This window comes from Nipponia nippon, unplaced genomic scaffold (genome assembly GCF_047370975.1).
Source record: "Nipponia nippon isolate SJK-2023a ecotype South Korea unplaced genomic scaffold, ASM4737097v1 scaffold_1, whole genome shotgun sequence".
NCBI classification, from domain to species: domain Eukaryota; kingdom Metazoa; phylum Chordata; class Aves; order Pelecaniformes; family Threskiornithidae; genus Nipponia; species Nipponia nippon.
In genome coordinates this window covers 57385712-57398424 of record NW_028262290.1, presented here as the reverse complement: position 1 = coordinate 57398424, position 12713 = coordinate 57385712, and the positions used below count along the sequence as shown (strand labels likewise).

The 12713-nt window shown below is 37.3% G+C and overlaps 1 protein-coding gene across 2 annotated transcripts in view; it reads left to right on the top strand.

Annotated features, from left to right (window-relative positions):
- Positions 1–12713, top strand: part of PIEZO2 (piezo type mechanosensitive ion channel component 2) — a 483849-nt gene that overhangs the window by 60622 nt on the left and 410514 nt on the right. The window lies entirely within an intron of this gene.

Genomic DNA, 12713 nt, shown 5'->3' with positions numbered 1-12713 from the left:
TTTGAGGGACTGTGATATGGGACTCTTAACTGAACTTCACAACAAAAACTAGATTCTGTTTTCGAAGTTTCCTGCAGGATTTTAGGTCAGGGAAAAAAAGCACCAAGGATGTACTGACAATGCCCAGTGGTTTGGGAAGGTAAAGAAGGGTGTAGAGACACAGACATAGGCAATGATGACCTAGAGCCCTATTGTTTTTTTGTTCTGAATTAAAATGTCCATAACAGACGATTCCCATCCTGAAATATTAAACCATGGCCCCATGAGCTACAGGCTGTATTTTAAATCTGTTTTTGTTTTCACAAAAAGCTACATTAATAATATCTTGGCATGGTACTGAGCACCATCAACTGTGTAAAATTCTGTTGCCTGCTTTGCTCTTCTATCATTAATAATACATCCGAAGACGGGAGTGAGAACAGAGCCTTGCAATGCTAGCTGATAAGGTAGCTGAAAATGCTTCTTTCATTCCAACTATGATGATAAAAATAAGAAGGAATCTTTCATACCGTAGATGACAGATTCAAAGTTGAACTGAGAGCATCTAACCCCACTGAAAGTCATGGAACTTCACTTCCTTGGAAGAAACCAAGACTGAACTGAGAATTAAAAAATGAAAAAAATCCTGGAGTCAGTTATATTCCCCAAGCACTAAGTTTAGCCTTGAAAATATCAGCATGATTTTCTTTATGCTCTGATGATCCATCAGTGTGCCATAAATTAAGACTGTGCAATTGAAAAAAAAATTTTTTTTTGACCTGCTTCCTTTCTTTCCCCAGTTTTTGAAGGCTTTTTTCTTCCTGTCTCCCTAAAATGTTGTCTTTAACCTCATCTGAAAGTTTTATAAAATTGTTCCTAGAAATGTTATTGTTCTTCCAGACGTGTTGTTTTTGAGAGTAATGTCTATTAAAACAATGGTGATGAGCTGGTTTTTTGGAGGTTGGTCAAGAACTGTAAACTTGAGCCCACAAACAAGACCCCAAACTTCATGGTTTCCAAATCAATCATCTTGGAAACCTGTTTTTCATCCAAATGAATCTTGTGTAGATGTAGCATTAGACTTTTGTTCTATTTTGCTGGAGTAAAAACACTGGTGGTTTTTGCTAATGATGAAATTTATTGTTTGCTTGCTCTTCCTCTGCTTTTCTCTTGCAGAGGAGAGTTCACATAGATCTAGGAGGACTGGTGTGCTATTTTTCATGTTGTGGTAACGGAGAAGAGGCAGTTGCCTTCATTTCAAATGAAGTCCTGGATCTGTCCCTTGTATGTCCCTTTATAGCAAGGGAGGCCAGCAAGCTACTTTGAAAAAGTATAAAAAGTATAAAAAAAAATAAATAATAAAAAAAACCATAAAGATATGTTGTTTCAACTCTTTAACCTGGAGAGTAATTTGGCACAAGAAAAACATCTGGACAGGTCATGAACAAAAGAATGCAAGAAATTTGGAAAGGGCTTCCAGCCACAGAAACACTGCAGTTCTGAAACAGCCTTCCTATACAACCAGTTAGATTTGCCGGGGGTTTCTTTTGCATTATCTTGTTTTCATATTATAGTTTGATAATTCTGAACGGGATTATACAGTGTGGTTGCCTGCTTCTGCAGACAAGCAGAATTATTTACTTTGATACCTATTCCTAACATTTGGTAACCTATATTTCAAAAGAGGGGAACATAGATTCTTTCTCTGATGTTGTTTTGTGTTGTTTAGTCCAGAAAATTGCTTGCTGAAGCATTAATAGACAGAAATTATTTTTTCTTGGTAACCAAATACTTTTCATGAACTCTTTGATGCTAACAACTAATACTACGGAACCAAATGTAACTTATGAAACGAGGATTTGAAGGGGATTTTTGCACAGTAGTTTGCTGCTATGCCTAGAAAACCTTTTGATTTATGCATTGGTGTCAAATAGATCTGCTTATATGGCAGAAGTCAAAAAGTTACTGAAACTTCTTGTCACAGTATGCAGTAAAATAAAGAACCCCTTCTTCTGGGAAAGAAAAATGGTTAGTAAGAATGAGGGTGTGGGTTCACAAGCAATGTGAGCCAATCTAAACGCAGCTTACCACCCCAAAGGGGCCTTCCTCTTCTCCCTGGGACTTTTTTCCCACCTTCTTAGTGTTTGAACTCCTACAGTAGTATTTTTTAAGTGAGGTTGAATTGGGAATTTAAGGTAAAAGAAGACAAGAAGAATCTTCAAAACTGTACCAGAAACCCTGAGACAGAGAGTACTTTCTTGTTTTCTGATAGATTATTAAGTGCCAATATTAGCTGTAAACTGAACGTAGTAGTAGCTGTGCCTGCAGGGGCCACACCCAGCTCCAGCAGTGCACAGGCAGAGAGCGTGGTGGGAAGCATTCCTCCCCATCAGGCAACGAGGGGAGCACTTGCTGTAGTGACACATCTATTTCCATTTCATTTCCCAGCCGTACTTTGTCCTCCTTGGCAGAATAAGCACTACTGACTGAGAACATGACGTGGTATAACCTCTTACACTCCATTCTGACTGTTGCTGTGTTCAGATAAAAACTGGTCAGAATGCCCTCTCTCCTCCTTCATCTGCTAATCCATAATCCCACAGGTTTGATTTTTCCAGGTAGGGGGGAAGAGGATGACACTGGGAAAGAGATCAGAATGATGCCTTGTGTTATTTTCCAAGGTGACTGCTACACCAGTATAAGATGAAGTGAAACAGGGCGCACTGCAACTCTAATCAAAGCTTCCTTCCTGACCTCTTCGAGCTGCCATTTTCAGGACTTGTCTGGATTCTGGTGGAGTCCCAACATTGTATGCAGCAAAGGTTCCTCTCTGTGTTTCTGTGGGTCCTGTTCCCAGCATTTGTCTTCTTCCTGAGACAGTGCCGCTTCCCTCAGCTCCTCTCGTTTCATGAGCTCCTACATTTTAGGGACATTTTCAACTTCTCTGAAAAGCTCAACTGTAAACCAAACATACCCAGACTTCATATGGCAGAAGATTTCCTGGATAAATCTTCTTCCTTTTAAGAATAAAAGCACCCAATGATCTACTAAATATGTTTCTTCAGTGCCCTTGGCCATTCTTTGGGAATTTATCCTTGTCTCTACAGATTTTTCCAGATTTGGAAAATGAACACTCTAGTTCAATTTCTCTCTGATCATTGAATTCCACTCTTTAGTTTTGGCTGATACTACAGTAAAACCCCATTACTGGCATCCTTAAGTCTTTGTCCCTTTTTCACTCTTATCTGCATCCCACTGTTTTTTTTAAAATGTCTCTTTCTATCCTTCAGACTCTTTGTGCTACACTGGGAGGTGTTTTACAAGGGAGAAATTTTCTGAGATAAGTTCACAAAACCCCGGTCTTATATGGAGTGTCTTGACTGGTGGATAAATTTGCTGAGTCATTACATATTTCTATGATTACTCATACTGTTAGAAATACCAAACTACACACCAATAGATCATCTCTTCTATATGTTTTAACATGGAACTTCTTATTTTAAAGTTTTGGAGAGTTCTGTTTCAACAAGATTCAACATGCGGGTATTTACGTATCCTGTTGAATATGGCCCTAAACCACTAAACCTACTTAGCATTTTACTTTCTTCTTTCTGTGCTTGTGAGTATTCACTAGGGAAGCCTGAAAATATTATTTTCACAGAAGATGCAAAAGGGAAAAGAAAATTATGGAAATCCTGGGCAATGCAATGAGTAAGTTCTGGCTGTATTAGAAGACTATCTAGAAGTCTTAGTTTCAACTATTATGAACTCTCTCAGTCTACAGCTATTGTAGTGGCTCTTCAACTTGATAACATAATTCTGGAAATATGGATTGATACCAGCTGGGTGTTTTTATGCCATTATTTGCCAGCATACTCCATGTTGATGACCTAGTAGGTTCCCTATCTGCTATTTCCCCAGATTTTGTATAATTTGAAAATTTTATTTGCAACAATTTCATATCTTTCAGTTTGTTATGCTAAAAATCTTGTTTACGGGAAAATGGGAAGCACACCTTGTTAGTATAATTGAGATCTTAAGAGTCAAATCATTATGAGTGCAGATCTAATTGTTACAGGAAAAGAAGGAATAATAATGCAGTTAAAATTGGTGTACACACTTCTTGGTTTCTGTTTCTTTTACCAGTCTCATGTTCACCCTTCCACTGCTCCTCTGGATCCTAAAGTCAACAGTTTCACTCTGGTGTTGTCATTGAGGGAGTGCTACAGACAGTTGTCAGCATCTGAAGTCCTTTGTCAGAAGGAATGTGATCTCCATGTTGGTGGTTTCTTCTTTCCCCCTGTGTGATGTACTGAAGTAATTTTTATATGTTTGATAAAATGCATTCACAACTTTCTCTTTCTTCGTTGGTCTGCAGCTTCATGTTACACCTGAATTTATGATATCTGGTGCTCTTTACATGCTAGATATTATTTCTTTGTTCTTTTTGTTACCTGTAAAACCAATTTTGTCCAGTTCCAGGTATACATTTTTTTAACGGACCATTAGCGAGATGTTTACAACCATGGGCTCTCCAATGTCAAGCCTGTGCCCCATCTCTCATCTTGCCTGTATACCTCTACATTGCACCCTTGTCTCCCTTTCCCAAGGCCTCTATTTTTGTACCAGACCTGTATTTCTCTACACTGCATCTTTGATTTAGTCATAAAATATCTCATGCTACATGGAATACCTGTTTGCTACTGCTATCTATATAAAACTGTGGTTGTACCACACAAAGTTAAACAAAAGTAAAACAAATCAATCAGTTAAACCTGGTCGATTAGGAAAATGACTGTCACAGCTAAACCAAATAAAACAAAGCACCAGGTAGGCCAAGAAAATTTCAGACAGCACAAGCCTGAAGAGCCTCAGTCCAGAGGACTTGCAAATTCAAAGCTTATAGCCTGTTACTAGTAGTGGTGACACATATTAAGGGACTACATGGTAGGTTCCATTTGAAACATATCTGCTTGGTAACTCTCATCCACAGTTCTTAGGACAGCAAGTCCAATGGTATTACTTCATCACCTGAACTTGCAATTTAATCTCAAAATTATGTCAGTTTACTTTATCAAGATTTGCTTTACATAAATTAATATTAATTAGATTACTCTTGTGTGGTTTGCTTTTGAGGTCCATATCAGCCATTTTTGCTGCTTTTGTCCATAATCAGTGCCTTGCTTACAAGCTTATTGTTACTTGAATTATATCTGAATTATCCTTTTAAAACACTCCAGCTTCCTTTCAGTTCTTCAAAACTCCCCCAGTTTTAAAAAGCTTATTAAAAATCAATTATTTTCTCTGTTCAGAGAACTCTTTAGGTAAATAATTTTAAAATCTTGGATTCAAAACATCCAGATCTGGTTTTGACACATCTGATTTTAGTAGAGGAGAGATGGATGTCATCTACCAGATACTATATGTTCATTTTGTTTATAACATCACTCTCGGGAAAAAAAAAAAAAAAAAAAAGATTTCCAGCTGATACTACAAACTTCCATGGTGGCATGGGCAAATCTGGAAACTGATACCCATTAAAAGGCCAAAACCTTATCATTGGAGAGCTTAGTTATTCATGGGATAAGCCAACCATGCTGAGTCCAAAGGAAAAGACAGATGACTCTTTAAAGTGGTTTGTTAGTAGGCTGCATAGTTAGAGGTTTCTCATGAAGTTAGCCTGGGAAAGTGACAAGAATGATAAAGAAGAATGAACCTGTGAGGGGAGAAAGCGAAGTGTAGAAATGGAGCTTAGAAGATCATTGGATGTGACCTATTTGACAATGTTAAACCCTATAGGAAGCTATGCAAACACCCACTCCCCTTTCAGACCTTGATTTTTTTGCAAGTATGTAGAGTGAATCTGTATTTTGTTTTTCAGTTGTACAGAGCCCCTAGAAAATCCATGCCAAGTGAGCAAATATTTAAGAGACTGTGAGGCTGAAATTGAAATTTATTCTGATCAAGTTTAGAGATATGAATGACCATAAAAGCCAATGCAGCTAAATAGAAGAAGCTTTCTCGTAGGCAGGGAGCTTTCAGAAGGGATAAATATTATTAAAAGCAAAACATGAAAACCTAGAATCGTGGACATAAAAAGCAGGACTGAATATTTTGATCAAACCAAAAAATCATTTCTTCACTTCACAGTAAGCTTCTTTATACAGCAATTAGAATCTCTTGTTCTGCTTCCTAAATGAAGAGAGCGGTTCTTAGTAGCATATTTTTATCCTGTATGAATATGCATAATTAACTTTTTAAAACTGGAATTTGAGAATATGTTATTCTCTTCTGTGATTTGCATTACACTGCCATGGATTATTAGTGGCTTTGAAGTGTTAGTTTCAAGCTTTCAATTGGTGGTTTTATGTTTTCTAAGATGGAATCACTCCATTTGTTTGACTTGGTCTCATCAATTGTTTCTTTATTTTTTGCCTCTGGATAGACTTTTACCAACTCGTGTTATTTGACTCTTTCATATAATTATGCTTGTTGAATACCTCTTTGATATATTTTCCAGAGATTGTGTTATGTTTTAGTTCTCAATATTTCAATGAATTAGCAAGGGAACTAAGTTCATGAAAGTCTATCCAGAGCCTTTCATCTAGGACCAGCTACTTGTTGATATGAAATAGCGTGTCCAACTTTTCCTCGTTTATATTTGTGCAACTTTGCTAAAGTTTATATGGTTGTGCCAGTATAATTAAGGAGAACATTTGCCCAAAGAACATTTCTAAAAGCAGATCAGTGATCTGACCTGTAAAAGCTGCTTTTTGATCTTCTCATGAAAAAATTATCTGTGAAGGTAACTTCTATGTCAAAAATGGCTGAAGATAAACTGATAACCCAGACTCCTGTACTGAAGTGGTTGTCCAGCATCTGTAGAGCCTGGGGGAATGGCAACTTTCAGTCTTGCATATAAACGGGTAAATCCAGGCTCCCAGTACACTTGTTAATCTATGCTGGAATGCTGCAGGAGGCTACAATCTGGTGCAAAATTATGAACTTTCTGACTTGATTGTGTATCATGGAAGTAATGTAGGCCTAAAACTCACTATCGTTCCCATTTATGAGTTGGAATCTGTACAGTGTGGGCCAGGAAAATGATATACTTCATTACGTTGGGGACCTAGCTCCCAATTGCATCATGCGTCATGTTCTGGTTGGTTGACTATTTTATTACGAGTGCTCCCAGTTTCTGTCATGTGATCTTAAAATTACACGTTGCCTGGAAAAAAGAAGGAGCTTTCTTACACTTCAAAGCAGACATTTGTGCCAATGAATGGCATCCCTCTTGCATTGACATGCATAAATCAAATTGGTTTATAACTTAGCTCTGACTTCAGCTTTTAGCAGTCAACAAAGTTCCCTTTCACAAAGGCTGAGGTTATCTTCTTGCACTTGTCCCTGCCATACTGTAGAGCTGGAATAAGCTATCTTTCTGCTGTTAATGTGGGCTTATAATGCTACATTCAGATCTATGACAAATGCGACTTTAATTGAATATACTGTTGCAGTTAATGGATTTACTACTGCTTAGAGCAGATCTGAATTTGGCTTCTATGTAAGGAAGGATATTTCAAGTCTATTGGTGCAGTTGGTTTTTACCTTTATTGTGCCAACAAGCATCAGTGATGGTTTTTTCCCTGTTTCACTGCAAGACCTGAAACCGTTGTTTAACTTGTTGAAGAGTGACCTTATAGTTGTTGTTGCTTCAAATGACCATCTTTCCCCTGAATAAAGTATTAAATGAGGATTCTCTTTATTTATCTATTTATTCAGATTGATTCATTCAAGGTAAGTACCTTGGTAAGTACTAAATCTCTGACTGGAACTCAGTTCCTAATTTGCCAGGGAAGACCCTGAAGGCACATTATACTCTTTCCAAAGGTCATACTGAGTGCTGCTCAGATGTCAGAAAAGGTTTAAAATGTTCTTGCAAAAGTTGCTTCTTAAGAATTGTATTCAGTAAATTTTACTTTGTTGTAATTGCTCCATCCTTTCCTGGTATCAGTGCCCCAGAATGCTAATGTTTTGTTCCAACATGCTCTGTAAAAGCACCAAAAGTGTTGACATTTTTCAGGGGGAAGCTACAGTTCTGATAAAGTCACATAAAGGGGAATTAGGTGAGAGAAAGAAACTGGAAGCTTTGAAAAGTGGATGCATTCAATGAGCGATTGCTGTAGCAATCTAGAAGCAAAGCTAGAAGGAAAAATAATCCTTCACGGGTATATCACATGATGTTGGAAAAAACTATGGCATATATTGCTATCCCCTCCTTAATACTACCTTTTACAGGAGTTATATAGATGGAGGAGTACCTGGCAGTGCTATCAATCATTAATGAATGCCTCGGTCATTGCCATATAGCTTGCTTTACTCAGTTTATGCCTGCTGATCAGGAGACAGGTTTCCTCTTGCAGAAGCAGGAAACGCCATTGCCAAATACACCTGTGCTCACTCCTGGAAGTCCTTGGTTCCCATTAACTACAGAAGGAATTCTAGATGCAAGAACTTGCTAGACAAAGCCTAAAATCTTGCCATAAAAATGCTGGAACAATATTTTAAAACTTTATGTAACATTTTATGTCTTATGGTAGTTTTTGTATTCAGCTTAGAAAGTGGATGGATGTGTGGGATTTCCCATGATCCTCTTGGCAATGTGCTTTTTTTAACTAAAAAAAAAAAAAAAAGACTTCTTGGGTAGCAAAAGGGTACATTTGACTAATTCATAAATTGCCTGAGATATAGTCACTATAGCTGGGAGTTTTGCTTCTGTTAAACAGCCCTATTGTTTGTGATTCCAAAAGCTAGTGCAATTAACTGTTTTGCAAAATGTCTCATCCTTTTACATGTTCTTTATTTTTTTATGACTTATTCCCTTTTCATTTAAACTGAAATGAGTCTGTTTATGAGTTGAAAGTAAGTTTTAATGGCAGCATAACGACAGCCCCTGGCGTGTTAGCCAGAGTGGGCACTCCCTTCCTTCCCATAAATAAGAACCATTTTATAAATGGAAACCCTTTTGCCTACTGCTTGAACAGTGCCTTTGAAAGCATTTACTTCTAAGACATTTATATGGACCAAGTGTTCCTGAAATCACTGACATTTTTTTCCTTTAAAGGTTCTGATGATTTTTTTTTTTCAAATGGCAGTTTCTCTTGTAAGCTGGGAATAACATGGTATTTCAGTTCAAGAGAATAACACAGTTTTTGTGTTGCGCCGTTAACCAGTTGTGAAAGAAATTCAAGAAATTCTTTCAGTTTCTGATGTCAGGCCTGTTGATGTGTGAATTTCTAGGCAATTTACATACTGACTATATGAAAAGGAAAACAAAAACTGTGCTGGGGTGTGAGATGTCACAGTATAAGCTGTCCTAACTCCATAGGTTGAAGAAAATATCCATTGATAAAAATCTTCCATTTTGATATGAATCTTTTGACATAAAGACTTCATAGTGAAGTGAATGGACTGCAGTTAAGATTTGTAGCTGACTTCAGAGTTCTCAGGGGCCTAAAAAGTGCACATGTGTTCTGTGTTAAATATTCACAGACGTATGTGCTCCAATAAAATGAAACTTTAAGCCAGCTAGTGAAAAAACGAAAATCTGAATGAGGAAATTAGGAAAATAAGGTGAAGGAGTTTGAATGTGTGATATCAACTACTCTGAGCCACAAGAATTTTAATCACTGTAAAAACATAAAGAGTTGTTAGCTGGAAAGCACGTAACAGAAGATTTACTTAGCTATGTTTACCTGAGGTAGTTCTGCAATTAAAATTGGCATGTACAACAACAGGAACCAAGGATTTTTAAATGAATGTTTTTTTTGCTCAATGGCTGAATTCTTCTCCCCTTTAAACTGATGGGAATTTTCCCATTGGCTCAAAGCAGAAATAAGAGTTGATTTTTGGACTTCAGATATCTGCTTGTTTTTTTGTTGTTGAGGAATCAGTTTATGGCTTATTTAGGTATGGCTCTTGCATCCCAAACATAAAAATGCACCAATAATTAAAGGTCAAAAAAAATCTGACATTTGACTGGCGTGTTCCTAACTTGTCTGTTATTGACTGTCATATGCACTGGTGTTGGGAGGATATAGAATTTTTATGCCTATCAGAAAAGAAGTGTTGATCAAACCAGCTGTAAGTTATGTTTTGTTCTTGACCTTTAATCAGGAATTTATTTCTAGAGAAGTATTACAACTGTCCTTTCTCCTTGGAAAAATCACTTACTTTTTCTAATGAATACTTTAATCCATAGAAATTAATAATACATGTTTAATGATTGGTGTCACCTTTAATTTTTATAGTGTGCATTCTTCTTGGTGCTTTTTCCGGAGGGCTAATATGTGTAGGAGGAAATGCTTTGTGTCAGAAGGATTCAAATTGTGGTTAATATGTGCCACATGTGGCCCATTAAACCAGTTTATTCAGCTTATTCCCAGAAGCATCCTGCAAGCCAAATGAGTTGTTCTAATGGGGACAGCAGCAGCAACCTGCTTCCAGTCACTGTCTTTGTTGGCTGTTTGGGGGCTATTCATGCCTAGTTCTGCTGCTCTGCATTGGCTTGCTGTACAACATGATACCATACTTGGCAGCAGGTACTAAGCAGCTGCCCTTTGTCTCCCTCCAGTTCCCTATTTTTCAGTTTGTGACCCTCTGACTCTCATATCTGCCTCTTGTTGTCATTTGTTGTCTCCCGAAACTATATGGCTTACCCCAGGTTTCCTTCTGTGTTTCATATTCTTCTATTTTAGGATTAAGGGTGGGATTTAGTTTGGTAAGGGATAGGCTGATGCCTGTTCTTGATAGGGAAAACCAGCTGCAACTATGAGTAGCTCTAGAGACAATAAGCTCAGGCACTTCAAGCTGAAGGCAAGAGGAAGCTCCTCTATAAGGAGAAGGAGGTGCTGGAGTCACACCTGCCAACACCAAGAGTGGCCACCATCTCTGTATCACGCAGGGGGAGCTTATGACCATAACAAGAAATACTATGCCAGCTAATGGAGTACTGGTAACTTTTTCTTGATCATCTGAATATCTCACCTGTAACAACACAATCACTAATGTGGTCTACAGTGTTTTCAATAATGACTTAATACAGACAGAGTCCCTGGTACAGCACTCCAAATTCCTCATTGCCAGCAGAATCATATGGGGGAATGGTACACCAACACCCACTCCCTTGGATGCAGTCAGAGTGCTAACCTGATCCCTGAAGAGGTGGAAATCCTGAATAAGAGACATTCAAAGAAGATCCAGAAAAAATAACAGCAAAAAAAAGAACTCCAAAGCAAGCAGCATCAGTTCTGACAGGGAAAGTTGCTTCTAGTATTGTCTGCAGACCCTGACAAATGTGTCTGAGCAGGTAACTATATTCTGGAAAGCAAGAAGTTTTAAGGACCATCTTAGGATGATAAAAGATCAGGAAAAACAAATAAATAGTTTGCTAGAAGACTGAATGTATTTTAAGAGCTCTATCTGATAGAAACAATTTCATGTCCCCCTGTAGTATGTAGTGGTGACTCCCTAGAAGATAACTCCAAACTCCAACAGTTGTAGATTCAGGGACTTCTGTAGTCTGAGGAGATGTCTGTCTTTCCCTCTCAAATTCAACAGGTAATGTTGAATCCAGGTGAACTTGTATCTTCCACAAAATCCTGTGGCAAGGAATTCCACAGCTTCTATATGCAATGTTGAATAAAAAAAAGAAAAAAAAACAAACCTTTTTTTCTCTTGAACCTGCTTCCTCCTGGTTTCATTTGCATCTCCTAATGAAGCATACTGTACATTGCTTATATGAGATATATACTGTATTAGTACAGATAAAATATCAGTTATCAAAAGTGCGGTAATAGGGGGATAAATCGTTGGGGAAACTCATGTACTTACATCAATAAAATATATTCATGTTTGTAATATCATAATGCTGATGCTGATATGAAGCCAGCTATACAGTTGGCTTGTTACAAGACATGGCTATATTCATAGTGAGAAGATAACGAGGGGTTGTGTGAGTACGCACAAGTATCCAGTATGTAACTTATTGTCATCTATCTAGTAAGCTTTCTTTGTTACGTAGGTTACCAATACATTGAAGAAATAAGTAGTTGAACACTTTTCCACTCATATATACCTTGTCTGAAATTTTTATCTCTGTCCACTATTCATGAACTGTGTCTCTTTGTCCTTACCATAAGCAAACAAATTTCATGGTTCATGACTTTCATAACTAAGATCATGCTTATCAATTATATTTCCTTATTTCTTGGATATTAAGGAAATTAAAGTTGAGTCCATAGTTTGCACAATGTTATTATATCTGTGTTTTACTGATTTACATGGGAATTTAGACGACAATTTAATCTTTCACATGCAAAGCTTATTTTAAGCAAAAAAACTTCAATGTATTATTCAGCATGGAAATGCTACTAACAGTTCTTGTCGTTCCTATAGTCCTGGCTAGCTACAACTAACAAAAATTTCTATACTTTAGTCCAAAATATTGTATAAAGTGTCTTCCTGTAGGCATGAAAGGGCAAACATTTTAATTATGGTATTCTGGAATTCCATAGTAACACAATTCATTGGTTTTTTGATCCGCAAAGAAATACATTATTAGTGAAAGTCTCAGAACTTCATAGAATCCTTGCAGCATCTTTGGAGACTGAAAACACTTGTCACTTACTGGGGAAAAATAATCCTCTGCATGAGTCTATGATGGATTGGATTTA